Source organism: Arachis stenosperma, chromosome 6, assembly GCF_014773155.1.
Source record: "Arachis stenosperma cultivar V10309 chromosome 6, arast.V10309.gnm1.PFL2, whole genome shotgun sequence".
NCBI classification, from domain to species: domain Eukaryota; kingdom Viridiplantae; phylum Streptophyta; class Magnoliopsida; order Fabales; family Fabaceae; genus Arachis; species Arachis stenosperma.
This window is the reverse complement of record NC_080382.1, coordinates 86,936,848-86,942,074: the sequence shown is the minus strand read 5'-3', so window position 1 is coordinate 86,942,074 and position 5,227 is coordinate 86,936,848.

Here is a 5,227-nt window from a genome sequence, read left to right as displayed (position 1 = left end):
AAGAAGCTGGAGTGCCTCTTGAAGAATTTGGAGAAACTGATTTGGTCTCTATTGGAAAGCCTCTCACCCGAGAAAGGTTGGAGTTTATCACCACAACCCAATTGGAAAGGCAACCTTTAGCAAGAAGGAAGAAAAGGAAAGAAGCAAGACAAGAGGAGGAGCCTCAAGAAATGGAAGAACCTCATACCTTGAACATGAACCAACTCCAAGCCGCCTTGGAAGGGATTTCTGGGCAATATTCACAAATTCAAAGAAGCCAAGAGGAACAAGCTCAACAACAAAGGGACCTTTGGCAATTGATGGATCAACAAAGAGGGGTTCAAGTTCAATGGATGAACCAACAAAATGAGTACTAAGCACACATGATGGAACTACAACAAGAACAATATGCCAAGATGCAGGAAGCCATCAACAATTCAACTATGGAACATGAAAAAGCCATGGAGAAAGTGATACAAGAACAAGCTCAACTAAGGATAGAGCAAGCTCAGCAAAGAGAACTTCTCCATAGGTTGGATGCTAGACATGAAACACTCTACAGAGATTTCAATGAAAACAGAATGTTCAGGGAAGCCAGGCACAAGGACAGACTTGACTATGACATATGCACCAAAGAAAAGCTCAGTTACCTCTGTTCCACACCTCCATTACTCAACCCACAAATCAAAACCTTTAATGAAGCTCGCAAGATATTTGAAGAGCAGGAACTTGCAAGGGTGAGATTTAATCAACGGAGGCTAAAGGAGACAATGATAAGCTCAGGAATTTGGCAAGAAGAGGGGGATGCAACAACAATGCAACAAGGAGAACGGAGAAGCAAAAAGAAAGAAGATCCAAAGGAGGATTCAACAACAAAGCAACAAGGAGAGTTAAGAAGTAAAAAGAAACAAGATCCAAAGGGCAAAGGAAAGCAAGGAGAATCAAGCAAAGGAAAAGGGACATGAAGACTAAAGGTGGTGAAGTTCCTTTGTTTTTCTTTATGTTTCTTTATGTTTCATTAAATAAAGAAGATGTATGTCTGAAATATGGTATACCTTCTAGGATGCATTTTCTTTTTGAAGCATTGTCTTTTATGTTGCCCATTCCATGCATCACCACTCACAGATTTGGAATGGTTGCTTGTCTTTAGTACTTTTACTTGTCATTGGAATAAAAGATGTAGTTTGATGCAAGAACAGAGAGAATTCTAGCTTAAGAAGAATCATGTTGTCCCATGAGAAAAGTGCTAGCATACATGCATTTATTGTGAAAGAATCAAGGTTCAATGAACTCAAAAGAATGCTTGCTATACAAGACTAGTTTGGTTAAGGATCACAAAGACTTTAACAGTAAAAGCACAAATAACCTTGACAAGAAAGAGAATAGAGTACAAAGAATGAAAGGCTAGGCATCAATGACAAAATTTGGATATGTGTCTGTGGTGATTGATGTTAAGAGACGTACTTGGGCTAGTAAATCCGAGGGGTGCTTCATCACCCGGTAACTTGAGTTAACTAACTCGGGATTATCGATTGAAAACCCACAATCAAGAGTAGCTCTATAACAGAACATTTAGCAACCCAAAGAGGTGCTGGACACCACTATCCAAACAAAATTTCAATGTTATATGCCTGTGACTGAATGTGTTAAGGAAAGAGGCTTGAGTGAGTAAATCTTTAAGAGTGTCTCAACACTTAACAACTTGAACCAACTGGTTTGGGATTGTTGATTGAAAGCTTATGCTAAAGAGCCGCCTTAAGACAAGATTTCGAGCTTAATTGAAAGAAAAAGGGGAAAGAAAAAAAAAGAAGGAAAAAGAAATAAGCAGAAAAAAATTGGTTCAAGGATCATGTGCTAAGGTATGAAAGAAGTCTAGTGAAGTTAACCAATTTAGTAGTGAAGCAAGCATTCTAATTGAAAAAGTTGAATAGTTGTGTTCAATTACAATAAATTAATGACCACACAAGTGAGGACAATATGCTCAATGAAAATTACTCTCTGGAAGAACATTCAAGTCTTACATCTTAAATTCTTGTGACAAAGTCCTTTATATTTTGCTTGAGGACAAGCAATACTTTAAGTTTGGTGTTGTGATGCAAATGCATATTTGCATTATTAGTTAGTTAGTTTAGTTAGTTTTAGCTTAATTTCACTCATTTTCTCTAAATAAACAAGTCCTTTTATGAGTTTTGTTTCCATGCATGATGATATCAAGGAACATGTGAATTCTAGCCAAATTCATGCAAATGCTTTAAGGAATGCATATATGAATGAGTATGAATGAATCTCATGAAATTTATTGCATGAATTGGTAAGACTTTGAAGCTATTTCCCTTGTTGATGATAGGTGATGAAACAAGGAAGCATGGAAGCAAGAATGATGCAAGCTGGGCAAGAAGTTGACGTTGCCAACTTGGATACAATGGGCGTTGTTCTTGGCAACTCCAGGAAGAGGAGTTGACGTTGCCAACTTGAGGAAGAAGGTGCGTTGTTAAGGACAACGCCAGGCAGCCCTGGAGGAGCAAAGTTGGCATTGCCAACTTGAGGACCACGTTGCCAACGCCACAACACAAGCAAGTTTGGCAGCCTTGGGAGCAAAGTTGGCGTTGCCAACTTGAGGACCACGTTGCCAACGCCACAACACAAGCAAGTTTGGCAGCCTTGGGAGCAAAGTTAGCGTTGCCAACTTGAGGAGCACGTTGCCAACGCCACACACAAGCAAGGCAAGCTTGGCCCTGGAAGAGGCAAAGTTGGCGTTGCCAGCTTGAGAAGGGCGTTGCCAACGCCCACCCAAGCAATCTTGGGGAGCTAATTTGGAGCCTCGAGCACGTTGCCAGCCTAGAGATGAGGGGCGTTTTTGAGGACAACGCAGGCTAACAACGCCACACAACCAAGCAACAAATGGAGCCCTGGAAGAAAAGGAGCTGGCGTTGCCAACTCAAGATGGGCGTTGCCAACGCCACACAACCAAGCAACAAATGGAGCCCTGGAAGAAAAGGAGCTGGCGTTGCCAACTCAAGATGGGCGTTGCCAACGCCACACAAGAATGCTTGGCTAGGCCACAAGCCGTGCCAACCAAGTTACCAACGCCCACAAGCCTTGCCAACCAGGTTGCCAACGTCCAATGGCCGCACCAACCAGGTTGCCAACGCCCAATGGCCTCACCATCCACGTTGCCAACGCCAAAATCAAGTTGCCAACGCCCACAAGCCGTGCCAACCAAGTTGCCAACGTCCACAAGCTTGCCATGCACATTGCCAACGCCCATTGGCCTTGCCATGCACGTTGCCAACGCCAGGAAGCAAGCATGGAGCCTTGAGAAGGGCTCGAGCACGTTGCCAACGTGCTAAAGAGAAGGAGTTATTCACAACAACGCCAGGAAATTATGGTGCACGTTGCTAACTTGAAATGTATGGGCGTTATTCACAACAACTCCAACAAGGCAGCCTGACCATGTCCTCTTCAATGGAAGATATCTTGAGCTACAGAGATCCAAATTGAGTGCTTCCAGTTGCATTGGAAAGCTGACATTCAGAGCTTTCCAACCATATATATAGTCTATGATGGAGCACAAAATTGAAGCCAAACCAGAGTCATCTTTAGGCCCTAAAAACAAGAACATGAAGTGAAATTCAAGAAAGCTAGAGATTGGCCTTGGGGTGTGGGTCGAGCACGTTGCCAACGTGCCACAAGGGGGGCGTGTTTTGCAACAACGCCAGCCCTAAGTCCTTGCCTTGGGAGAGTGATGCACGGGCACGTTGCCAACTTGGGGTTGAGGGTGCGTTATTCACAACAACTTGGCAACAACTTGGCAGCTTGACCTTACCTTCTTTTAGGAACCATAACTTGAGCTAGGAAAGTCCAATTGAGGTGATTCCAGTGGCATTAGAAAATAGACATCAAGAGCTTTCCAATGATGTATAATAGTTCATATTGAAGCTGAAGGTTGACACTCAAATTCTGGGCTACATTTAGCATGAAAGTAAGGCCAAGAAGAGGAAAAGCAAGTTGTTGGCAACAACTTGGGCTAGCAACGCCCAAGTCTCATACTTCATGCCCAGGAAATTGTCCTGCACGTTGCCAACGTGCATTTGGCCTGGAGTTAGTGCCAATAACGCCAAGCCAATGGGCCAGAATCATGATGAATGAACCCTTCCTTTCCAAGCCTAGCAACACCTCCAATTGAGCCAAGAATTCAACAATGAGAAAGCCCACATTGCTAACCCAAATTGAAGATCTCTGAAGAGTTTTAGAGTAGTATAAATAGAAGAGATTGATGTACTTGTAGGGGACTTTTTACACTTTTGAATACTTGTTGACACTTAGAATTTTTTTTGACTCTTTTGCACTTTAATTTTGATAACTCTTTTGGTACTTCCGGGAGAGCTCTCTCTTTGATTCTTATTGGAATTTTTCTTCTTCATTCACAAGTTTTTAAGCACTTCATTCTTCTTCTTCTTCTTCCTTTACACTTAGTTTAATTCTTGTTTATGGCAATTGTTGTTGAAATTGGAGCAATGACTCACTAAACCCCACTTTCATTAGGGGGAGGAGCTCTGTTTGTTGGAATGGATTGATCAACCCATCTTTCCTCCTCAATTCTAGTGGTTGATCTAAAGAGGGAACTCTTGCTCTTCATAGATTCAACCACCATCGAGAGAGGGGTTAATCTACATGAATTATGTGGTGAGTTTGAGGAATAAGCCACATAATTCAGTTTAGAGTTCATCCTTTCATGATTTCTTTAATCAATATACCTTGGTTAGTATGTGAGATGTAACTCTCCTTGGTTGAGATTTTAGAAATTGTGTGGCTGGATAATATATGAGCTTCATCTCTTCTCATGAACAATTAGATCACGAGAGTGGCAATTGGCTATGTTTAGAGAGATTGAATCACCAAGAGATTGGGGTTCAATCACCCACTTGCCATAGATCTATACCCATGATTGAGAAGAATTTGACTAACATCAATTCATGAAAACTAACATCTCTGATCCCTAATGATCCTCTCTATCATTAATTCTCATTTCTTTTGTTCTTAGTGTTTGAAAACCCACTACCCAATTCCCTTCTACATTCTTGCAATTTATTATTCTTGTCATTTACATTCTGTTTCTTATTTCTTACTCTTATGCTCTTTAGAATTCAGCACTTTAATTCCTTGCAATTTATCTTTGATGTCATTTAAGTTTCTTGCACTTTAAGTTTCCGTCATTTACTTCCATTTTATTTCTCTATTCTAGTTC